The following is a 27266-nucleotide window of genomic DNA, read 5'->3' on the forward strand; positions in this document are numbered from 1 at the left end:
AGTATAAGATCATAACATCTGCAAATAAGGACAGTTTGACTACTTTCTTTCAAATTTGGATGCCTTTTATTTTGTTCTCTGTTCTGATTTCTCTAGCTAGGAATTCCAGTACGATGTTGAATAACAAAGATGAGAGTGAGCATCCTTGTTATGTTACTGACCTTAGAAAAAAATGCTTTCAGTTTTTTCCCATTCAGTATGATACTAGCCATGGCTCTGTTGTATATGGCTTTTCCTGGGTTGAGGTATGTTCTTTCTTTTCCCAGTTTTTTGAGGATTCTTGTCATGAAGGGATATTACATTTTATCAAATGCTTTTCAGCATCAAATGAAAGGATCATATGTGGTGGATGCAGCGCACCAGCATGGCACATGTATACATATGTAACTTACCTGCACGTTGCGCACATGTACCATAGAGCCTAAAGTATAATAATAATAATAATAATAATAAAAAGAAAAAAATTCAGAAAATATTCAGAAAAATATACAAAACAATTTAAAAATAAAAATACAACAATACAAATAATGCAAATAAAAACAATACAGTATAACAAAAAAAAAAAGAAAGGATCATATGGTTTTTGTCCTTCATTCTGTTGATATGATGTGCCACATTGTTTGATTTGCATATGTTCAACCGACCTTGCATACCAGGGATAAATCCAACTTGGTCATGATAAGTGATCTTTGTAATGTGTCACTGAATTCAATTTGCTAGCATTTTGTTGAGGATTTTTGCACCAATGTTTACCAGGGATATTGATGTGTAGGGTTTTTTTCTTTCTAATGTGTCTTTGGTTTTGTTATGAAAGTAATATTGGCCTTGAAGATAAATTTGGAAGTATTCTCTTCTCCTCTATTTCTTGGAATAGTTTCATTAGGATTGGTATTAGTTCTTCTTTAACAGTTTTACTAAATTCAGCAGTGAAGCCATTGGGTTGCAGGCTTTTCTTTGCTAGAAAACCTTTTATTCGAGCTTTGATCTCATTATTTATTATTGGTCTGTTAAGGTTTTGGATTTCTTCATAGTTCAATCTTGCTAGGCTGTATGAGTCTAGTAATTTATCCATTCATTTTATCTTTTTCAGTGTATTGGCATATAGTTGCTCACAATGGCCTCTAGTGATCCTTTGACTTTCCGTGGTATCAGTTCTGATGTCTCCTTTTGTATGTCTGATTTTATTTATTTGGATCTCTCTTTTTTTCTTAGTCTGGCTAGAGGTTTGTCAATTTTGATCATCTTTTCAGAAAATCTACTTTTTATTTTATTGATTTTTGTATTGTTTTTATTTAAATTTTATTCATTTTGCCAATTTTTATTACTTTTTTCTACTAATTTTGGGTTTGGTTTGCTCTTGCTTTTCTAGTTCTTTAACATGCATCACTAGTTTTTTTATTTAAAGTTTTTCTACTTTATTGATGTAAGTTCTTACTACCATAAAAATTTCTGTTAGTACTAATTTCACTGTATCCCACTGGCTTTAGTATGTTGTATTTTTATTTTTATTTATTCCAAAACATTGTTTAATTCCCTACTTAATTTCTTCATTGACCCACTGGTTATTCAAGAGTGTATTGTTTAATTTCCATGTGCTTGTATAAGTTCCCAAATTCTTCATTATTGATTTCTAGATTTATCGCATTGTGGTCATAGAAGATATGTGTTATAATTTCAATTATTTATACTTTTGGAGACTTGCTTTGCAGCCTAACATATTACTTGTCTTTGAGAATGATCTGTGTGCTGAGGAGAAAAATGTATGCTCTGCAGACATTGGATGAAATATTCTGTAAATATATATTAGGTCCACTTGGTCTATAGTGCAGATTAAATGCAATGTGTCCTTGCTGATTTTTTTGTCTGGATGATCTGTCCAATACTGACAATGCTGTGTTGAAGTATTTAGCTTTTGTTGTATTAGGACCTATCTCTCTCTTTGACTCTAATAATATCTTATTTATATATCCGAGTGCTCTAGTGTTGGGTGCATATATGTTTCAAATTGTCATATTCATTTGCTGAATTGATTTCTCTATCATTATTTAATAACTTTTTAAATCTGTTTTTATAATTTTTGTTTTGAAATTTAATATGTCTATAACTACTTCCCCTCTCTTTTGGTTTTCATTTGCATTGAATATCTTTTTCTATCCTTTTATTTCCAGTCTATGTGTGTCTTCAGGTAAAGTGTGTTTCTTGTAGGCAGCAGATCATTAGATCTTGTTTTTTTTTAATTAATTCAACCATTCTATATCTGATTGGAGAGTTATATCCTCTTACATTCAATGTTATTATTCATAAGAAAGGATTTTCTCCTGACACTTTTTGGTTGTTGTTTGTTTTCTTGCTGTTTTGTGGTCTGTTTTCCTTTCTTTCCATTCTTCTTGTCTTTCTTTTCATGAAGGTAATTTTCTCAGATAGTACGTTTTGATTCCTTGCTTTTTATTATTTGTGTATTTGTTGTGTCTTTAGTATTTTTTAATATTTTTGTTGGTATATAGTAGGTGTATATTCTTATAAAGTACATGAGGTTTTGAAACAGGTATGCAAGATGAAATAAGCACATTATGAAGAATGGGTTATTCATCCCATCAAGCATTTATCCTTTGAGTTACAAAATAACCAGTGACACTTTCAAGTAATTTTAAAATGTACAATTCAGGTATTATTGACTATAGTCACCTTGTTGTGCTATCAAATACTAGGTCTTACTAATTCTTTCCACTTTTTATACCCATTGACCATCCTCACTGCCTCCCCATGAGCCCCACACTATCCTTCACAACCTCTCATAACCATTCTTCAACTCTCTAGGTCCATGAGTTCAATTGTTTGATTTTTAGGTCCCCCAAATAAGATAGAATATATGATGTTTGTCTTTCTGTGCCTGGCTTATTTCACATAATAATGTCTAGTTCTATTCAGGTTGTTTCAAATGACTGGATTTCATTTATTTTTGTGACTTAATAGTATTCCATTGTGTATGTGCAGCACGTATTCCTTATCCATTCATCTGTTGATGGACACTTAGGCTGCTTCCAAATCTTAGCTATTGTAAACAGTGCTGCAACAAACGTAAAAGCACAGATATATCTTTGATAAACTGATTCTCTTTCTTTTGGGTATATACCCTGCGGTGGGATTGATGGATAATATGGTAGCTCTATTTTTAGTTTCTTGAGGAACCTCAAAACTATTCCCTAGAGTGGCTGTACAAATTTACATTCGCACCAACAGTGTATAAGGGTTCCCTTTTCTCTGCATCCTTGCCAGCATTTATTTTTACCTGTCTTTTGGATGTAAGCCATTTAACTGTGGTGAGATGATATCACCTTGTAGCTTCAATTTGCATTTCTCTGATAATCAATGATGTTGAGCACCTTTTCATATGCACACTTGCCTTCTGTATGTCTTCTTTTGAGTAATGTCTATTCAAATCTCATGCCTATCTTTTGATTGAATTATAATTTTTTTTCTATAGAGTTTTTTGAACTCCTTATACATTCTGGCTGTTAAATCCTTGTCAGATGGGTAGTCTAGAAATATTTTCTCCCATACTATGGGTTGTCTCTTCACTTTTGATTTTATCCTTTTCTGTGCTGACATTTTTTAACTGGATGTGATTCCATTTGTCCATTTTTGCTTTGGTTGTCTGTGCTTGTAGGGTACTACTCGAGAAATTCTGGCCCAGTCCAATGTCTTGGAGAATTTCCCAAATATTTGCTTGTAGTAGTTTTATAGTTTGAAGTCTTATACTTAAGTGTTTAATCCACTTTGATTTTAGTTTTGTACATGGTGAGAGATAGTAATCTAGTTTCATTCTTCTGCATAGGGATATCTACTTTTTTGACATCATTTACTGAAGAGACTTTATTTTCCCCACTGTAGGCTCTTGGCACCTTTGTCAAAAATGACTGCACTCTAGGTGTGTGGATTTATTTCTGGGTTTTCTATTCTATTCCATTGGTCTATGTATCAGTTTATATGCCAGTGCCATGATTTTTTTTTGTTATTAAAAACGTGAAGTATAATTTTAAGTCAGGTAATGTGATTCTTCCTGTTGTGTTTTGTTTTATTTTCATTTTTTTTTCCTTAGGATAGCTTTAGCTGTTTGGGGTTTTTTGGATTCATATATATTTAAAGATTATTTATTACTGTGATGAATGTCATTGGTACTTTGACAGGGATTGCATTGAATGCACAGATTGCTTTGGGTGGTTAGGGACATTAAAACAATATTTATTTTTTGAATCCATCAACATATAATGCTTCTGAATTATTTTGGTATTGTTTTTAATTAATTTCATCTGTCTTTTATACTTTTTATTACAGAGATATTTTCCTTTTTTGGGTAAGTTAATTCCTTGGTATTTAATTTTATGTGTGGCTATTCCGGGATTATATTTTTAATTTCATTTTCACATTGTTTACTGTTAGCATACAGAAATGCTACTGATTTTTGTATGCTGATTTTGAACCCTACAATTTTGCTGACTTTGTTTATCAGTTCTAATAATTTTCTTGTGAGACACACCAGTATTTCCAATATAAGATCATGGAGGCTAGGAAGAAACTGCATCAACTAACCGAGCAAAATAACCAGCTAACATCATAATGACAGGATTAAATTCATACATAACAATATTAACCTTAAATGTAAATGGGCTAAATCCTCCAATTGAAAGACATAGACTGGCAAATTGGATAGAGAGTCAAGACCAATCAGTGTGCTGTATTCAGAAAACCCATCTCACGTGCAGAGACACACATAGGCTCAAAATAAAGGGATGGAGGAAGATCTCCCAAGCATATGGAAAACAAAAAAAGGCAGGCAGGGGTTGCAATCCTAGTCTCTGATAAAACAGACTTAAACCAACAAAGATCAAAAGAGACAAAGAAGGCCATTCCATAATGGTAAAGGGATCAATTCAACAAGAAAAGCTAACTATCTTAAATATATATGCACCCAATACAGGAACACCCAGATTCATAAAGCAAGTCCTTAGAGACCTACAAAGAGACTTAGACTCCCACACAATAATAATGGGAGAGTTTAACACCCCACTGTCAACATTAGGTGGATCAATGAGACAGAACGTTAACAAGGATATCCAGGAATTGAACTCAGCTCAGAACCAAGCAGACCTAATAGACATCTACAGAACTCTCCATCCCAAATCAACAGAATATACATTCTTCTCAGCACCACACCACACCTATTCCAAAATTGACCACCTAGTTGGAAGTAAAGCACTCCTCAGCAAATGTAAAAGAACAGAAATTATAACAAACTGTCTCTCAGACCACAGTGCAATCAAACTAGAACTAAGGATTAAGAAACTCACTCAAAACCACTCAACTAAATGGAAAATGAACAACCTGCTCCTGAATGACTACTGGGTACATAACGAAATGAAGGCAGAAATAAAGATGTTCTTTGAAATCAACGAAAACAAACACACAACATATCAGAATCTCTAGGACACATTCAAAGCAGTGTGTAGAGGGAAATTGACAGCACTAAATGCCCACGAGAGAGCAGGAAAGATCTAAAATCAACACCTTAACATCACAATTAAAAGAACTAGAGAAGCAAGAGCAAACACATTCAAAATGTAGCAGAAGGCAAGAAATACCCAAGATCAGAGCAAAACTGAATGAAATAGAGACACAAAAAACCCTTCAAAAAATCACTGAATCCACAAGCTGCTTTTTTGAAAAGACCAACAGAATTGATAGACCGCTAGCAAGACTAGTAAAGAAGAAAAGAGAGAAGAATCAAGTAGACACAATAAAAAATGATAAAGGAGATAGCACCACCGATACCACAGACATACAAACCACCATCAGAAAATACTATAAACACTTATATGCAAATAAACTAGAAAATCTAGAAGAAATGGATAAATTCCTCGACACATACAACCTCCCAAGACTAAACCAGGAAGAAGTTGGATCTCTGAATAGACCAATAACAGGCTCTGAAATTGAGGCAATAATTCATAGCTTACCAACGAAAAAGTCCAGGACCAGATGGATTCACAGTTGAATTCTACCAGAAGTACAAACAGGAGCTGGTACCATTCCTTCTGAAACTGTTCCAATCAATAAAAAAGAGGGAATCGTCCCTAACTTATTTTATGAGGCCAGCATCATCCTGATACCAAAGCCTGGCAGAGACACAATGAAAAAAGAGAATTTTAGACCAATATCCCTCATGAACATTGATGCAAAAATCCTCAATAAAATCCTGCAAATTGAATCCAGCAGCACATCAAAAAGCTTATCCTCCATGATCAAGTGAGCTTCATCCCTGGGATGCAAGGCTGGTTCAACATATGCAAATCAATAAACATAATCCAGCATATAAACAAAACCAACAACAAAAACCATATGATTACCTTAATAGATGCAGAAAAGGCCTTTGACAAAATTCAACAACCTTCATGCTAAAAACTCTCAATAAATTAGATATTGATGGGACGTATCTCAAAATAATAAGAGCTATCTATGACAAACACACAGCCAATATCATACTGAATGGGCAAAAACTGGAAGCATTCCCTTTGAAAACTGACACAAGATAGAGATGCCCTCTCTCACCACTCCTATTCAACATAATGTTTGCAGTTCCGGCCAGGGCAATCAGGCAGGAGAAGGAAATCAAGGGCATTCAATTAGGAAAAGAGGAAGTCAAATTGTCCCTGTTTGCAGATGACATGATTGTATATCTAGAAAACCCCATGGTCTCAGCCCAAAATCTCCTTAAGATGATAAGCAACTTCAGCAAAGTCACAGGATACAAAATCAATGTGCAAAAATCACAAGCATTCTTACACACCAATAACAGACAAACAGAGAACTAAATCATGAGTGAAATTTTATTCACAATTGCTTCAAAGAGAATAAAATATCTAGGAATCCAACTTACAAGGGATGTGAAGGACCACTTCAAGGAGAGCTACCACCCACTGTTCAATGAAATAAAAGAGGATACAAACAAATGGAAGAATATTCTATGCTCATGGGTAGGAAGAATCAATATCATGAAAATGGCCATACTGCCCAAGATGATTTATAGATTCAATGCCATCCCCATCAAGCTATCAATGACTTTCTTCACGGAATTGGAAAAAACTACTTTACAGTTCATATGGAGCCAAAAAGAGCCCGCATTGACAAGACAACCCTAAGCCAAAAGAACAAAGCTGGAGGCATCACGCTACCTGACTTCAAACTATACTGCAAGGCTACAGTAGCCAAAACAGCATGGTCCTGGTACCAAAACAGAGATATAGACCAATGGAACAGAACAGAGCACTCAGAAATAATGCCACGTATCTACAACCATCTGATCTTTGACAAACCTGACAAAAACAAGCAATGGGGAAAGGATTCCCTATTTAATAAATGATGCTGGGAACACTGGCTAGCCATATGTAGAAAGCTGAAACTGGATCCCTTCCTTACACCTTATACAAAAACTAATTCAAGATGGATTAAAGATGTAAATGTTAGACCTAAAACCATAAAAACCCTAGAAGAAAACATAGCCAATGCCATTCATGACATAGGCATGGGCAAGGACTTCATGTCTAAAACACCAAAATCAATGACAACAAAAGCCAAAATTGACAAATGGGATCTAATTAAACTAAGGAGCTTCTGCACAGCAAAAGAAACTACCATCAGAGTGAACAGGCAACCTACAAAATGGGAGAAAATTGTTGCAATCTACTCATCTGACAAAGGGCTAATATCCAGAATCTGCAATGAACTCCAACAAATTTACAAGAAAAAAACAACCCCATTCAAAAAGTGGGCAAAGGACATGAACAGACACTTCTCAAAAGAAGACATTTATGCAGCCAAAAGACACATGAAAAAATACTCTTCATCACTGATAATCAGAGAAATGCAAATCAAAACCACAATGAGATACTATCTCACACCAGTTAGAATGGTGATCATTAAAAACTCAGGAAACAACAGGTGCTGGAGAGGATGTGGAGAAGTAGGAAAACTTTTACACTGTTGGTGGGACTGTAAACTAGTTCAACTATTGTGGAAGTCAGTGTGGCAATTCCTCAGGTATCTAGAACTAGAAATACCATTTGACCCAGCAATCCCATTACTGGGTATATACTCAAAGATTATAAATCATGCTGCTATAAAGACACATGCACACATATGTTTTTTATGTCATTATTCACAACAGCAAAGACTTGGAACCAACACAAATGTCCAACAATGATAGACTGGATTGAGAAAATGTGGCACATATATACCATGGAATACTATGCAGCCATAAAAAAGGATGAGTTCATGTCCTTTGTAGGGACATGGATGAAGTTGGAAACCATCATTCTCAGCAAACTATCGCAAGGAGAAAAAACCAAACATCACATGTTCTCACTCATAGGTGGGAATTGAACAATGAGAACACATGGACACAGGAAGGGGAACATCACACACTGGGGTCTGTTGTTGGGTGGGGGGGAGGGGGAAGAGATAGCATTTGGAGATATACCTAATGTTAAATGACGAGTTACTGGGTGCAGCACACCAACATGGCACATGTATACATACATAACTAACCTGCATGTTGTGCACATGTACCCTAAAACTTAAAGTATAATAAATAAAAGATTATATCATCTGCAAACAAGGATAACTTGATTTCTTATTTTCCAATTTGTGTGTCCTTTATCTCTTTCTTGTCTGATGGCTCTGGATAAGAGTTCAAGTACCTATGCTCAAAGCAATGTTGACAATGCACACTTATGTTGTGTGCCAGATCTTAGAGAAAAGGCTTTCCAAGTTTTTTGTTGTTGTTGTTGTTTTGTATTCAGTATGATGCTAGTAGTGGGTCTGTCATATAGGGATTTTATTATGCTTGGGTATGTTTCTTCTATCCCCAGTTATTTTAGGGTTTTTCTCATTAAGGGATGTTGAATTTTATATTAATAAATGCTTTTTTATTATCAATTAAAATGACTGTATGATTTTAACTCTTCATTCCGTTGAAAAGATGTGTCACATTGATTGGTTTGTATATGTTGTACCTGCCTTGCATCGCAGGGATAAATCCCACTTCATCTTGATTAATATTCTTTCAAATGTATTGTTAAATTTCATTTGCTAGTATTTTGTTGAGAATTTTTGGATCAATATTCATCAGAGATATTGGCCTGTAGTTTCCTTTTATTGATATGTCTTTGTTTGGTTTAGGTATCAGGGTAATACTGGCCTTATAGAATGAGTATGGAAATATTCCCTCTTCCTTGATTTTTCAAAATAATTTGAGTACAATTAGTATTAGTTCTTCTTTAAATGTTTGATAGAATTCAGCAATGAAGCCATCAGTTCCCGGGCTACTCTTTAGTAGAAAAATAAAAGGCTCCTGGGCTTTTCTATTTATGACAGCTTTGATCTCATTACTTGCTGCTGCTCTGTTCAAGTTTAAATTTCTTCTTTGTTCAATCTTAACAAACTGTATATGTCTAGAAATTAGTTTGTTCATTCTCAATTGCTCAATTTATTGGCATATAGTTGCCCATAGATTCCACTAATATTTTTTTAAATCTCTGCAGTGTCAGTTGTAATGACTTCTTATATATTTCTGATCTCATTTATTTGTATCTTCTTCCTTTTTTCCATTTATTTGTATTGTCTTCCTTTTTTGTTAGTCTGGCTAAAGGTTTTTGTTTTTTTTTTATGGTGTCTCATTCTGTCACCCAGGCTGGAGTTTAATGGCATGATCTCAGCTCACTGCAATCTCTGCCTCCTGAGTTCGAGTAATTCTCCTGCCTCAGCCTCCTGAGTAGCTGGGATTACAGATGCCTGGCACTGCACCTAGCTAATTTTTGTATTTTTAGTAGAGATGGGATTTCACCATCTTTGTCAGGCTGGCCTTGAACTCCTGACTTCATGATCTGGCTGCCTTGGCCTCCCAAATTGCTGGGATTACAGGCATGAGCCACCATGCCCAGCCCAAGGTTTGTCAATTTTATTTAACTTTTCAGAAGACCAACTTTTTGTTTCACTATTTTTTGAAATTTTTTTAATTTTGAAATTTTTTTTTGTTTTGTTCTGGTATTTATTATTTCTTTTCTTCACCCAATTTTGTATTTGGTTTGTTTTTGCTGTTCTAGTTCTTAATTATGCAACATTAGGTTCTTCATTTGAGGCTTTTTTCTCTTTTTTGATATAGGAATTCATAGCTACAAACTTACGTGGTAGAACTGCTTTTGCTGTATCTCATAGGTTTTGCTATGGTGTGTTCCCATTATTACTTGTTTCAAGAAACGTTTTAAATTTCTTTTTAATTTTTTATTGACTCCCTGATCATTCAGGACCTACTGTTCAATTTTTGTGTATTTGTACGTGTTCCAGAATTCTATCTGTTGTTAATATCTAGTTTCATTTCCTTGTGGTCAGAAATGATGCTTGATATTATTTAAACTTTCTGAATGTTTTAACACTTGTTGTGTGACCTAACAGATCATGGGTCTATCCTTGAGTACGATCCATGTCCTGAGGAAAATATTGTGTATTCTGCAGCCATTTGGTAAAAGGTTCTGCAAATGTCTGTTAAGTCCATTTCATCTAAAGTGCAGGTTATGTCTAATTTTTTTTTTGTTGTCGTTGTTGTTTTGAATTTCTGTCTGGATGATCTGTCCAACGCTGAAAGTGGGGTTTTAAAGTCTCACATTATTATTGTACTGTAGCCTGTCTCTCTCTTTAGTTCTAATAATATTTGCTTTATATAGCTGAGTGTTCCAGTGTTGGGTGCATATATATTTTAAATTGTTGTATATATCATTTTACTGAATTGATGAATTTATCATTATATAGTGATCTTCTTTATCTCATCTTATACATTTTGCTTTGAAATGTATTTTGTATGATATAAGCATAAAGACACCTGCTATACTTTTTAAATATGTTTAGTGACTCCTGCTAATCTTTTTTATTTCCATTGTCATGGAATAATTTTTCATCTGTTTGTTTCAGTCTATGTGTGTCTTTATAAGTGAAGTGTGTTTCTTGTAGGCAATGGATCAATAGGTCTTGTTTGTTTATCCACTCAGCCACTCTATGTCTTTTGGTTGGAGAGTTTAGTCTATATATATTCAATATTATTATCATGATATTATATAATAATTTTCTCCTGTCATTTTGTTATTCGTTTTCTAACTGCATTGTAGTCTTAACTTTCTTTTTTCTTTCCTTTCCGTCTTCTTTTTTTTGGGGCCAGATAAAACATAATTTGCTTTATTTTTCCCCTTTGCACCATTAAGAGATTTATTATCTTCTATTTATTTTCAGCACTTCTCTTCATTTCTGGGAAGTCAGAACTGCCTAAATCATTATTGCATCTGAATAGAGTTTTGCAGGCAAATTTCCAGTAATGGGCTCCAATAATAGGTTCTAACTGGCATTTCATAATGGCCCTCCTTTCTGTCTTCTTTGGTGAAGGAGATTTTCTCAGGTGATTTAATTTAACTTCTCCCTTTTTTGTTTTCTGTCTCCATTGTGTATCTTTTGGTTTGAAGTTACCATGAGGCTTGCAAATATTATTGTATAATCCATTAGTTTAACTTGATAACAACACTTTTTGCATGAAAAACAAGCAGAAAGAAAACTAATATAAACTCTATGCCTTAACTCTATCAACCTGCTTTTTAAATTTTTGTTTTTTCTATTTATATCTTCTTGTACTGGCTCTCTCTTAAAATGTTGTTCTAGCTATTATGTTTGACTTGTTCATCATTTAATCTTTCTACTTAGGATAAGAGTAGTTTACACACCACAGTTGCAGTGTTATACTATTCTGTGTTTTTCTGTGTACTTACTATTATCAGTGAGTTTTGTGCCTTCAGGTGATTATTTATTGCTCATTAATGTCCTTTACTTTCTTATTGAAGTACTCCCTTTAGCATTGTCTTTAAGATTGGTCTGCTATTGATGAAATCCCTCAGCTTTTGTTTGTCTGGAAAAGGCTTGTTACCAGATACTCTACTCTAGGATAAAAGGTTTTTTTTTTTTTTTTTCAGCTCTTTAAATATGTAATACCACTCTCTCCTAGCTGGTAAGGTTTTCACTAAGAAGTGGGCTGCCACATGTATTGGAACTCCATTGTACACTGTTTGTTTCTTTTCTCTTGCTGCTTTTAGGATCTTTTCTTTATCCTTGACCTTTGGGAGTTTGACTGTTGAATGTCTTGAAGTAGTCTTGTTTTGGTTAAGTGTGCTTGGTGTTCTATAACCTTCTTGTACTTGAATATAAATATCTTTATCTAGGTCAGAAGTTATCTGTTGTCATCCCTTTGAATAAACTTTCTATCATAATTTCTCCTTCTACTTTCTCTCTATGGCCATTACTTCTTAGATTTGTCTTTTTGAGGTTATATCTCACCATGTAAAGCACCTAACAAAAGATGAATTAGAGGAGTAGCTAAGAAGGCCAACTAGAAGCAGCTACTGTTCATTGCTCTAATAGAGAGGAATGGAAGGAGCAAGTAAATACTGCACCTTCAACTGAAACATCCAGGTACTCACATTGGTACTAATCCAAGAAACTACTTGACCCATGAAAAATGAAGTAAAAGCAAGGCAGGATGGCTGCCCACCTAGGAGTCACACAGAGCCAAGAGAACTTCCTCTGCCCAGGGAAGCCATGATGAAAGTGCATCCCTGGAAACCCATGCTTCTCCCATAGATTTTTGTAACCCTTGGATCAGGAGATCCCTTTGTGAACCCACTCCACCAGGGCCTTCAGTCTGACACACAGAATGATGTGGAGTCTCAGAAGAGCAGCTCCTCAAGTATGTGCAGAGACCCAGGAACCTTGGATACTCTGGCATTATGAGCTTCCTGGAAAAAGTAGTTGCAACTCTGGCAAAATGGGGTGTTACACCTCTATGCATACCCCAAGGAAAGAGGCTGAATTCAGGGGGCTGAGCAGTGACTGTCTGTGGGCCCCACTTCCATGGCACCACACATGATAAAACCCACTGGTTTTAAATTCCAGCCAGCCACATGTAGCAGTGTTGTGCCTTCCTGAGATGGAGATCCCAGGAGGATGGGCACACTGACATCTTTGCTGTTAGGGCAATGTAGCTGTTCTAGCCTTTGGGCTTTGGAAAGTCCAAACTGACTGGAAGTGAAAGGGATCTCCCAACACATCAGAGATGCTCTATGAAAATGTGGCCAGACTGCTTTTTAAAGTGGGTACTCAATCCTGTTTCTCCTCACTGAGCAGGACCTTCCAATCAGGGTCTCCAGCCACACCTGCCAGTGATTTCTAGCTGACATAGTTTTGAAACCTCCATGGGATGAAGTTCTCAGAGAGAGGGACGAGCCACCATTTTTGATATTTGGGTGACTTAGCTGTTCCAGTCTTTGGGCATTGGAAAGTCCAAGCCAACCAGGGGTGGAAACAGTACCCTGTACAGCCTAGCTGCTGTACGAAATGTGTCCAGACTGCTTCTTTAAGTAAGTGCCTGTTCCCGTTCCTCCTCTTTGGTCAGTACCTCCCAACCAAGGCCTCCAGCCATCCCTCCTGGTGTTCTCCAGCTGACAAAGATTTGAAAAGTCCCTGAGAGACAGCCGCTAGAAGGAGGAATGGGCCACCATCTTAGCTGTTTGGGAAATTTAGCCAGTCAAGCCGTTGGGCTTTAGAGAGTCCAAGCCAACTGGGAGCAGAGGCAGTCCCTCAGCACAGCACAGCTGCCCTATGAAAATGTGGCCAGACTGATGTCTTAAGTAGATTCTCGATCCCATTCATCACCAGGTGGAGCCTCCCAACTGGGGTTTCTGCCCACCGTAGCCAGTAATCTTTGGCTGACAGAGGTTTCAGGGCTCCCTAGGATGGAGCTCCCATGGTCAGTGTCAGGCCTGACTGGTGGAGACCTCCAGTGATGCAGCCCCTATGGCTGTGTGATAGCTGGCACATTCTCTCCCCATACTGCAAAATCCTCTGAGCCCACAGCACCTCCCCACATCACTTTGCTGGTGTGTGTCTGCATGGGTGGATTTTTTTTTTACTTGTCCCACCAACATGCAAGAGTACAGCATGTGCCTCCACCCCTGCTGACCACCATTACAGATGAAGCCTTGGTGGACACAGAGCCAGCAAGCCTTACCCCTACAAGCACCCCACCCTTGCACTAAAGCTACACAGAGAACAGAAGATCCTTGCACACCCTGAGTGATCACTCCTGCTCATGAGACACAGAGAAGGCACCCAGACCTGTGCTGACTAGCACCCCTCTGCAAGCCAACACCACCTCCAGTGCAATCATGCACACAGTCCCCAGCAGAGGCCCCTGCTTCCCCCTCCAGCTGTTTTGCCTCTGCCACTGTGGTGAATGCCCACATGGAGGCAGGCACCCTTGAATCCACTAGCAGTCTGCTGCAGCTGCCACAACTCAGTCACCCCTGAGCAGTAGACTAAAAATCTCAAGCAGCCAGGGAACAAAGTCAGGGCACAATAAAAGTCTCCCAGAGTTAGAGCACACAGTCTTGGAGTTGAGAGCTGAGTGTTGGCACCCTAAAATCTCCCAGAAATGAAGCCAGCTGGCCCACTTTATACACAATCAAACCCTCAAGGACATCAAATAGGGCAATAGGAAAAAAAGATCTAACGGTCAACAACCTCAAAGACTGATTGCAGATAATCCCACAAGATGAGAAAGAATCAGCACAAGAACACTAAAAACTCAAAAAAGCCATAGTGCCTTCTTTCCTCCAAATGACCACATCACTTTCCCAGCAAGGATTTGGAACTGAGCTGAGGCTGAGATGGCTGAAATGAAAGAAGTAGAATTCAAAATATGGATAGGAACAAAGTTAATGGAGCTACAGGAGTATATTAAAACCCAATGCAGGCTGGGTGCAGTGGCTCATGCCTGTAATCCCAGCACTTTGGGAGGCCGAGGCGGGTGGATCACAAGGTCAGGAGATTGAGACCAGCCTGGCTAACATGGTGAAACCCCGTCTCTACTAAAAATAGAAAAAATTAGTCGGGCATGGTGGCTGGCACCTGTAGTCCCAGCTACTTGGGAGACGGACGCAGGAGAATGGCGTGAACCCGGGAGGTGGAGCTTGCAGTGAGCTGAGATTGCAACACTGCACTCCAGCCTGGGCAACAGAGCAAGACTCTGTCTCAAAACAAATAAAATAAATTTAAAAATCCCAATGCAAGGAGGGTAAAGATCATGATAAAACACTGCAGGAGATGACAGGAAAAAAAAATAACATAGCCAGTATAGACATGATAAAGCAGAAAAACACACTTTAAAGATTTCATAATGCATAATTAATAGCAGAATAGACCAAGAAGAGGTAAGAATCTCAGAGCTTGAAGATTGGATTTCTGAAATAGACAGGAAGACAATAATAGAGAGAAAAAATAGAAACAAATGAACAAAACCTCAGAGAAATATGGGGTTATGTAAAGAGACCAAATATACAACCCATTGGTGGTCTTGAAAAAGATAGGAAGCATGAAACCAACTTGAAAAACATTTCAGGATGTCATCCATGAGAATTTCCCCAACCTAGCTAGAGAGGCCAACATTCACATTCAGAAGAGGCAGAGAAACTCAGTAAGATATTTCACAAGATCATCCCCAAGACATATAAATATTAGATTATCCAAGGTGGAAATAAAAGAAAAATATTTTAAAGGCAGCTAGAGAGAAAGGTCAGGTAAGCTACAAAGGGAAGCCCATCAGACTAACAATAGACCTCTCAGTTGAAACCCCAGAAGCCAGAAGAGATTGGGGGCCAATATTCAACATTCTTAGAGAAGAAATTGTAACCTAGAATTTCCTTTCTGACCAAGCTAAACATAAACAAGGGAGAAATAAGATGCTTTTCAGATAAGCAAATGTTGATGGAATTCATTACCTCCAGACCTTCTTTGCAAGAGCTAGTAAAAGAAGTACTAAAAATGAAAAGGAAAGACCATTACCAGCCACTACAAAAACACACTGAAGTACACAGACTAGTGACACTATAAAGAAACTACAAAAACAAGTCTGCAAAATAACCAGCTAACATCATGATGACAGGATCAAATCCACATATATCAATACTATTTCTGAATGTAAATGGGCTAAATGACCCTATTAAAATAAACAGAGTGGCAAGCTGGCTGAAGAACCAAGACCCATTGGCATGCTGTCATCAAGAGACCCATCTCACATGCAATGACACACATAGGCTCAAAATTAAGGTATGAAGAAAAATTTGCCAAGCAAATGGAAAAAAAGCAAAAAGCAGAAGTTGCAATCTTAGTTGTTGACAAAACAGACTGTTCAAAAAAGAGAAAGAAGGGCATTACATAATGGTAAAGGTTCAATTCAATAAGAAGAGCTAACTATCCTGAATAAATATGCACCTAACTCAGGAGCACCCAGATTCACGAAGCAAGTTTTTAGAGACCTTCAAAGAGAATTAGACTCCCTCACGACATTAGTGGGTGACTATAATACCCCACTGACAATATTAGACAGATCATGGAGACAGAAAATTAACAAAGATATTCAGAACCTGAATGCAGCAGTAGACCAAGTGGACTTGATAGTTATCTACAGAACTCCACCCCAAAACAACAGAATATACATTCTTCTCATTGCCACATGGCACATACTCTAAAATTGATTACATATTCACAAGTAAAATACTGCTCAACTAATGCAAAAGAGCTGAAATTATAGCAAACAGTCTCCTGGACCACAACACAATTAAACTAGAAATCAAGACTAAGAAATTCACTCAAAACCATACAATTACATGGAAATGGAATATGAGCACATGAACCTGCTTCTCAGTTAATTTAAGATAGATAATTAAAATAAAGCAGAAATGAAGAAGTTATTTGAAAGTAATGAGAGGATAAATACAACATACCAGAATCTCTGGGGCACAGCTAAGTCACTGTTAAGAAATTTATAGCACCAAATGCCCACATCAAAAGGTTAGAAACATCTCAAGTTAGCAACCTAACATCACAACTAAAGGAACTAGAGAACCAACAGAAAACAAACCCCAAAGCTAGCAGAGGACAATAAATAACCAAAATCAGAGCTGAACTGAAGGAGATAGAGACACATACAAAAAAAAGTACAATAACTGGGTATATACCCAAAGGACTATAAATCATGCTGCTATAAAGACACATGCACACGTATGTTTATTGCCGCATTATTCACAATAGCAAAGACTTGGAACCAACCCAAATGTCCAACAATGATAGACTGGATTAAGAAAATGTGGCACATATACACCATGGAATACTATGCAGCCATAAAAAATGATGAGTTCATGTCCTTTGTAGGGACATGGATGAAATTGGAAATCATCATTCTCAGTAAACTATCGCAAGAACAAAAAACCAAACACCACATATTCTCCCTCATAGGTGGGAATTGAACAATGAGAACACATGGACACAGGAAGGGGAACATCACACTTTGGGGACTGTTGTGGGGTGGGGGCAGGGGGGAGGGATAGCATTGGGAGATATACCTAATGCTAGATGACGAGTTGATGGGTGCAGCGCACCAGCATGGCACATGTATACATATGTAACTTACCTGCACATTGTGCACATGTACCATAAAACCTAAAGTATAATAATAATAATAATAATAATAATAAAGAAAAAAAAAGATTCTAAAAAAAAAAAAAAAAGATCAATGAATTCAGGAACTTGTTTTTTTAAAAAAAATAATAAAATAGATCTCCAGTTAGACTAATAAATAAGAAAAGAGAACATTCAGATAAATACAATCAGAAACAAGGAGGGTATTGCCACTGACCCCACAGAAATACAAACAATTATCAGAGAATAGTATGAACACCTCTATGCACATAAACTAGAAAATCTAGAAAAAAAAATGAATAAATTCCTGGACAGATCCAACCTTCCAAGACTGAATCAGGAAGAATTTGAATCCCCAAACAGACAAATAATGAGCTCTAAATTTGAGGCAGTAATAAACACCACACCAATCAAAAAAAGCCAGGACCAGTGGGATTCACAGCTGAATTCTACTAGGTGTACAAAGAAGACCTTGTACCATTCCTACTGAAACTATTTCAAAAAATTAAGGAGTAGTGACTCCACTCTAACTCATTCTATGAGGCCAGAATCATTCTGACATCAAAACCTGGCAGAGATATAGTAAAAAGGAAAACTTCAGACCAATATCCTTGATGAAATTGATGCAAAATAACTTCACTACACAATACTGGCAAACAAAATTCAGCAGCACATCAAAAAGATTATCTACCCATGATCAAGTAGGTTTTATCCCTGGGATGCAAGGGTGGTTCAATATATACAAATCAGCAAATGTGATTCCTCATATAAACAGAACTAAAGACAAAAAACACACAATTATCTCAATAGATGCAGAAAAAGCTTTTGATAAAATTCAACACTTCCTTATGTTTAAAACTCTCAACAAGCTAGATATTGAAGAAACAAACCTCAAAATAATAAGAGCCATCTACAACAAACCCACATCCAACATCATACTGAATGAGCAAAACTTAAAATCTTTAAAACTGGCATAAGACAGGGATGCCCTCTGTCACCGTTCCTGGAAGTCCTGGCCAGGGCAGTCAGATAAGAGAAAGTAAAAAAGGGCATCTAAATAGGAAGATAGGAAGTCAGACTATCCCTGGTTGCAGACCACATTTTCCTGTATTTAGAAAACCTCAAGTCTCAGCCCAAAAGCTCCTTGATCCAACAAACAACTTCAGCAAAGTCTCAGGATACAAAATTAATGTTCAAAAATCACTAGAATTCTATACTCCAAGAACACTCAAGCCGAGAAACAAATTAGAAGGAAACTCCCATTCATAATTGCCACAAAAAGAATAAAATATGTAGGAATACAGCTAACTAGGGAGGTGAAAGATCTCTACAAGGAGAATTACGAACTACTGCTCAAATAAATCAGACATGACACAAACAAATGAAAAAACATTTCATGCTCATGGATAGGAAGAATTAGTAACATTAAAATGGTCATAGTTTCCAAAGCAATTCATAGATCTAATGCTATTCCTATTAAACTACCATTGAGATTCTTCAGAGCAGTAGAAAAAATTATTTTAAAATTCACAGGGAACCAAAAAGAGCCTGAATAGCCAAGGTAATCCTAAGCAATAAGAACAAAGTTAGAGGCATCACTCTAACTGACTTCAAACTAATCTGCAGGACTATAGAAATCAAAACAGCATAGTAGTAGCATGAATACAGACACATAGACCAATGGAACAGAATAGAGAACCCAGAAGTAAGACCACAAACCTACAGCTATTTGATCTTCAACACACCTGATAAAAACAATCACTGGGGAAAGTATTCCTTATTCAATAACTGGTGCTGGGATAACTGGATAGCCATAGGCAGAAGATTAAATTGGACTCCTTCATTACACCATATACAAAAATTAACTTGAGATAGACTAAAGACTCAAATGTAAAACTCAAAACTATAAAAACCCTGAAAGACAACCTATTCAACGCCATTCAAACCATAGGCACTGGCAACAATTTCATGATGAAGATGTCAAAAGCAGTTGCAAAAAAAATGAAAATTAACAAATGTGATGTAATTAAACTAAAGAGCTTTTGCACAGAAAAAGAAAATATCAGCAGAGTAAACAGACAACCTACAGAATGAGAGAAGTTTTTGCAAACGATGCATCTGACAAATATCCAGGATCTATAAGGAACTTCAGCAAATTTACAAGAAAAAAACAAAGAACCCATGAAAAAGGGGGCAAAGGACATAAACTTTTCAAAAGAAGACATACCTGCAGCCAACATTCACATGAAAAAAAAATCTCAACATCACTGATCATTAGAGAAATGTAAATCAGAACCACAATGAGATATCATCTCATACCAGTCAGAATGGCTATTATTGAAAAGTCAAAAAACAACAGATGCTGGCAAGGTTGTGGAATAAAAGGAATGCTTTTACACTGTTGCTGGGAGAGTAAATTAGTTCAACCATTGTGGAAGACAATGTGGTGATTCCTCAAAGATCTAAAGATAGAAATACTATTTAACCCGGTAATCCTATTAGTGAGTATATACCCAAATGAATATAAATTGTTCTGTTGTCAAGATGAATGCAAGCTTATGTTAATTGCAGCACTATTCACAATAGGAAAGATATGGAATCAACCTAAATGCCCATTAGTTATAGACTAGATAAAGAAAATGTGGTACATATACACAACAGAATAATATGCAGCCATAAAAAAGAACAAGATCATGTCATTTGCGCGGACTTGGATGGAGGTGGAGGCCATTATCTTATCCAACCAATGCAGAAACAGAAAACCAAATACCACTTGTTCTCACTTATAAGTGAGAGCTAATTGATGAGAACACATAGACAGATAGAGGGGAAAAACACACACTGGGACCTATGAGGATAGAGGATTGGAGGATGGAGAAGATGGGGAAAAATAACTAATGGGTACTAGGCTTCATACTGGAGTGACAAAATAATCTGTACAACAAACTCCCATGACACAAGTTTACCTATGTTATAAGCCTGCGCATGTAACCCTGAAGTTAAAAGTTATAAAAAGAGGAATTAAGGACATAAATGTAAGACTCAAAACTGTAAACCTACTAGAAAAAAACAGGTGAAAAGCTTCAGGGGATTGGTCCAGGCAAAGATTTTATGATTAATATCTCAAAAGCAGAGGCAATAATAATAGACAAATGAAACTATATTAAACTAAAAAACTCCCACATCGCAAAAGAAAGAATTAATAGAATGAATAGACAACCTGTTGGATATGAGAAAATATTTGCAAACTAGTCATTCAAGAAGGGACTAGTATCCTGAAAACACAAGAACCTCAAACAACTCAACAAAATATAATTTCATCAAAAATGAGCAAAGGACATGAGTAGACTTCTCTGAAAAGAAGAAATACAGATGGCCAATAAGCATATGAAAATACTCATCATCGCCATTCTTCAGTAAAATGCAACATAAAATCACAATGAGATATTATCTTACACAAATCAGAATGGCTATTGTTTATAAAAGAAAAAATAACAGATGTTACTAAGGTTGAGGAACAAGGGGAATGCTTATACACTGTTAGGAGAAATGTAAATCAGTACAACCTCTATGAAAAACAGTATGGAGATTTCTATAAGACCTAAAGAGGAACTACCATTTGATCTAGCACTCTCACTATTAGGTATCTACCTAAAGACAATAAAATCATTATATTTAAAAGATACCTTCACTTGTCTATCACAGCATTATTTGCAATAGCAAAAATATGGAATCAAGCTAAGCGCCTATCAATGGATGGTTAGATAAAGGAATTGTGAGATATATATATAGATATCTATATATAGATATCTATGTATATAGATATCTATATATCTATATACATAGATATCTATATATAGATATCTATATATATATATACTATTCATCCATATAAAATAATTAAACTACGTCTTCTGCAGCAACACGATGGAACTCAAAGTCATTATGGTAAATGTGAAATAAGTTAGGCACAGACAGACAAACATTGCATGTTTTCATTCATATGTGTGAGCTTAAAAAGTTGATTTCCTAGAGGTAGAAAGTAGAATAATAGATGTCAGAGTCTGGGAAGGGTTTGTAGGTGGTGTGGGGGGACAAAGAGAAGTTGGTCAATGAGCACAAATATACAGTTAACTAGAGGGAATATGTTTTAATGTTCAAGAGCAGAGTAGGGTGACTATAGTTAACAGCACATATATTTATTTTAAAACAGCTAGAAGAGCTATTGATAGTTAAGTGTCTTGAGGAAGTCTCATTTGCTTTAAATCTGCTTGGTGTTCTATAACTTTCTCGTACTTCAATACTGATATCCTTCTCTAGGCTTCAGAAGTTCTCTGTTTTTATCCCTATGAATGAAATCTCTCTCTTTCTCTCTCTCTTCTCTTCAAGGCCAATAACTCTTAGATTTGCCATTTTGAGACTTTTCTTTTTTTTTCTTTTCTTTTTTTTTTTTTTTTTTTTTGAGACGGAGTCTCACTCTTTCACCAGACTGGCTGGAGTGCAGTGGCTTGATCTCGGCTCACTGAAACCTCCACCTCCCAGGTTCACGTGATTCTCCTGCTTCTGCCTCCTGAGTAGCTGGGACTATAGACATGCATTGCCACGCCTAGCTAATTTTTGTATTTTTAGTACAGACAGGGTTTCACCATGTTAGCCAGGATAGTCTCGATCTCTTGACCTCGTGATCTGCCCGCTTTTGAGGCTATTTTCTAGATCTTGTATGGATGTTTACTTTTTTCTTATCCCTTTTTCTTTTGTCTCCTCTGACTATATATATATAATATATAATATATAATATACTTTAAGTTCTGGGGTACATGTCCTCTGACTATATTTTTAAATAGCCTGTCTTCAAGCTCACTAATTCTTTCTTCTGATTGCTCAATTCTCTTGGTAGTATACTAATGCATTCTTCCATATGTCAATTTCATTTTCTCCTCCAGAATTTCTGCTTAATTCCTTAAAACATTATTTCAACTTCTTCGTTAAATTTATCTGATAAAATTCCAAAATTTTTTCTGTGTTATCTTGGAAGTTGAGCTTCCACAAAGAAGCTATTTTAAATTCTCTGTCTGAAAGGTTACATTTATCTGTCTTTCCAAGATGGGTCACTGGTGCCTTATTTAGTTCACTTGGTGAGGTCATGTTTTCCTGGATGGTCTTAATTCTTGTGGATGTTTTTAAGTGTTTGGGCATTGAAGAGCTACTTACTCATTCTAATCTTCACAGTCTGAGCTTTTTTGTACCTGTCCTTCTTAGAAAGGCTTTTCAGGTATTCAAAGGAACTTCGGTGTTGTGACCTAAGTTTTTGGTCACTGAAGACATATCTGCATTGGGAGGCACCCCAAGTCCAGTAATACTCTGGTTCTTTCAGACTCATAGAGATTTTGTTGTCAATCATTGAATTGATTTAAACTGGAGCTATTGATACTATAGTGGAATGGGGAATACCCTCTGTTCTCTACTAAACTTTCTGGCTGAACTTGCTAAATTCCTCAAGTCTTAAGTTCTCTTGGATGAAGTCTGGCTACCAGATGTCAGAGAAGCAAAAAAAAGTAATACAATAATATAATGTTAATAAGAGCTATTAGTTTTTTAGAAGACACCAAGATACTGTACATCAGAATAAATAACACCTCTAGAACTTACAGCTAAACTCTCACCTTATCTCCCTTGTTCCGTTTTAGTGTTACTCCTTAAGATTTGTCTCAGGTACCACCTCCTCCAAGGATGTTTTCTAATCTCACCTATGTGAGTTAGGGCCCCTCAAGTCTTTGTATATATCTCAGTTAAAACATTAACCCCATGTCTTGTCATTATTAGCTTAATTTTGTCTCACCCACTATATTTTGTGTTTCTTGTGAATAGCAAAGATGTCTTATTTATTCAAAGAGCCTGGCACAGATGTGCTCAGTAAATACCTGTTACATGAAATAAAATATGTACATACATACTTACATAAATGGAGCTTCATTGTTATCTTTATACACATTCCTTGAGAAAAGTAACAGAAATTATATTTTCCTAGGACAAGGAGTCTCAAATCTCACAGTGCATTAGAGCACCTGAGGTTACTTATTAAACCTGGGCGCATTTGACCCGGGCCAGGGGAACTTGAATCTGAGGTATGTTACTTCTGCTATCAGATGAATCTCTAGCTCTCATTGACAGTTCTCATTCCATTCAAAAAATATATAAGGGAATAAGGACCAGTCAAAATATTGTTCCTGGTTCCATTTGGACAAGTTAAGGTGGAGGGTGGGGTGGAAGTGGAGCATCTTGTAGATAGGCTCATTATGAAAAGTGATACTTCAATTAACCACTACCTGGCAGGAAGCTTCCTCATACTCCCAATATGTCTTTTTCTGGAGAAAATAGTCTGGAAGAATTGGCTTACCATCTTTAAAGAATTGCAGGATTTCAGAGAATGAAGAGGACTACCCAATTATATTTTCCATTACACAGAGGGAGAAACTGAGGCACCAGGTGAGGGAATAATTTGTCTAAATTTACACAGTTGCTCAGTGGTAAGACTGTTATTAAAACACAGGATTCCTAACTCCTAGTCCATTGTAATTTCCACTAGAAAACAACCAGTCTCTCATTGTGAATTTTCAGGAAATATAAAATCATGGTATGTTGATTATTTTAAGTTTATGGAGAAGGAATGCTTTCTCACATCTCTAAGCCCACATCACAAAGGGGAAAGGTTATTTTTCACAGAAGATTCTTACTGTAGTTAAAGTAACCTGGGCATTGGGTCAGGGAGACACAGATTTAAATGTTGTGTCAAATATTTAGTAACTGTAAATCTGGACAAGTTACACAAACTCTCTGAGCATTGGTTTCTTCACCTAAAAAATGGTGTTCATATTAAGTCCCTCTCAGTGTCATTGTAAGGATTAAGTAAAATGATGTTTATAAAGCACCTAACATAGTTCCTGGAGTATTTTAAACACTCAGTAAATGGTAGCTGTTATTGTATCCTAGGCTGTGGTCTATTCTGTCTACCCAAATCTAACAGCAGTTTTAGTATGCTGGAGGCACAAGAGTTCCTGGTGCCTGAGGAAAGATTACAACTCCTACTTCCCTCATCAGCACTGTATACTTCTTGAGAAAAGAGAAACATCCCAACTCATTTCTACACCAACCCAAAGTGCATCTGTTTGCTACTGAAGAACACAGCTCCTCCTCAGAGAACTGGAAGGACTGAAGAGTTGGAAATAAGTCACTGGAATAAAAAATATTTATAATCCCTTGATTTAGCCTAAGAAAGAAAAGGTCAAGCAGTGACATCATAACATATCAGTGTAAATATTTAGGATGCAGTGAAATGCTCTTCCCCAAGTCCTAAGAGAGGAAAATAGTCAGTGAGAACAGTGAAAACAACATGGTAATTGGCCCAGAAAACTTACATTTGAGGCCTGGAGCTGTCTCTTATGAGCTATGTAATTTTTGGCAAATCACTGTATCCCAAGGGGTCTTAGTTACCTCATTTTTCAAATGTAGAGACTGGACTAGATAGCAATAATAATCAATTACATCTGTGCAGCTCTTTATGGATTGAAAAGATTCTCATATAATTGTAACAGCCCCTTCTAGTTCTAACTTCCTAAGACCTGAAAAAGAAATGATGCTAATTGAGAGCAACAGAAAACAAGATGCATGCAAGAAAGGCATTCAAAGTGTGGAGGTTACTGGATTAATCAAAGGAAGCTATAGAATCACTTTTTGACAGGATCTTTGTGAGCAGAATGAAGACATGTAGGTATGGATACTCACAGGGAATCATGCTCTTAGATAAGTGGTAGCAGGTTCTCTTGGCCAAAAGACTACATGATTCTACAATTTTTCTTAAAGTTTAAGGTAAAAAGGTCCAAGGACTGAGAAGGAGATTGCCCAGATAGTGAGAGCAAAGGCAAGTAAGCAAGCTGAACTGAGACATGTCATTTCCCCAATTCTGTCATCCCCTGAGTTCTGCCCACTACTAGAGAAAATGTCAGCAGGAGACTGACCCTCAGGCCTTCTTCACAAATAAACAAGAGAAGCTTTCTCAACAGAATCAAACTCCATGCCCTTGAGAGGCATGATCTGGTGGTGAGTGAACCTCTTTTTACACACACTCTTGTCTTTCTCAACCCCTCCTCTTAACAATGCTGGCCAGGCCTGAGGAATGAGAAGCAGCAGCTGGAATAGCCAGCAGAGTCTTGTGCATCAGAACTAGGCCAGGCCTCAGAGGACTGCTGCAGAAGACCCTTTTCATCCATTTGTGACCTGGGCTGGGAGGGCATTAGTCGGCCCAGGAGACCCAGAATATAGCCCAAGGGCTAAGCCTCATTTCCTTTCTCCCTCACTAACCTGACTGCTTTCTACTTGCTTGTTTATGGTTCTGCTGAAAAACCTAAGGCAGCAGCAAAGGATAAATGAAAAGATGTGTTCATCTTGGCCGCAGCATTCCTAGGAATGTTTTCATCAGAGTCTGCCAGAGGGATGTTCCAGTGCTGCAGCCGAAGCCTGACATGGAGCTCTAGAGAGGAAAAAGGGAGCCAGCTCAAACTGGGGTCTGCCTTACTTGTCAGCTTTCTTATTTGAAAATGAAGATTCAAATCCCAAACTTTCAGGGTTGGCAGAAGGATTCAATAGAACAACAACAAAAAAAAATGTAAATAAAATTCCTATACTTCTCATGATGGAGGCTCAACAAATGCTTGTTCTTTTCCCTAATCAAGGGACCTAGGTGATCATTCTGAATGGCTACCAAGACAGAGAGAGAGAGAGTGGTATATTTGCCAGGGCACTGATTTTGAAGTCAGACATTCCTAAAATTGTGCCTAGAACAATGCCTGGTACCTAATAAGTGTTTAATAAGTATATGGGGCTTACTGACTTACATTCTGCTGTTAATTTGTTGTGTGAACCTTGGGCAAGTCACTTACTCTCTCTGGGCTTCAATAGTCCTATTTGTAAAATGATATGACAATATTTCCTGCTAAGCTTACCCTACAAAACTGTTGAGGGACACAAGACCTATGAGAGAATATATAGAGAAGTTCTGTGCACCTGTTAGAGGTAATTATTGTTGCATTTAGAGAGTCTAGGTGAAAGAAGTTCCCCAAAGGATATAACTGCTTGCCTAGCTCATGTTATATGGAGGGAAAGGGAGGATGAAGAAACAGTCAGGGAAAAGCCAGTCAATGAAGACTGATAGAAGAGAACTGGACCTTATCAGGGATTAAAACATACCCTGAAACAGAAGTACAGTATCCTTGTGCCCCCTGAGGGGTTTTACCCAAGCATAAGAGGCAGTATAGCACAGTGGCAATAGCATATATTCTAGAACCAGATATTCTAGGTTCAAATCTATACTCAGTAACTTACATTATATATAACCCAGGGAAAATCACTAGAACTCTCAGTTTCTTCATCTGAATATGCAAGTGATCTACCCCACAGATTGTTATGAGGTTTAAAAGTTAATATGGGGAAATATGTTTAGATTAGTGCCTAGCACAGGGAAAGCACTATAGAAATTTAGTATTGGCTATTATTAGTATTATGTTGCAATGGCATCCTTTCTCAGAGTGTGCATGGGAATGCTGACCCTTTTTTTAGCTTCTGATCTTCTGACCCATTGAAACCCCTTTTAA

This window comes from Pongo abelii, chromosome X (genome assembly GCF_028885655.2).
Source record: "Pongo abelii isolate AG06213 chromosome X, NHGRI_mPonAbe1-v2.0_pri, whole genome shotgun sequence".
NCBI lineage: Eukaryota > Metazoa > Chordata > Mammalia > Primates > Hominidae > Pongo > Pongo abelii.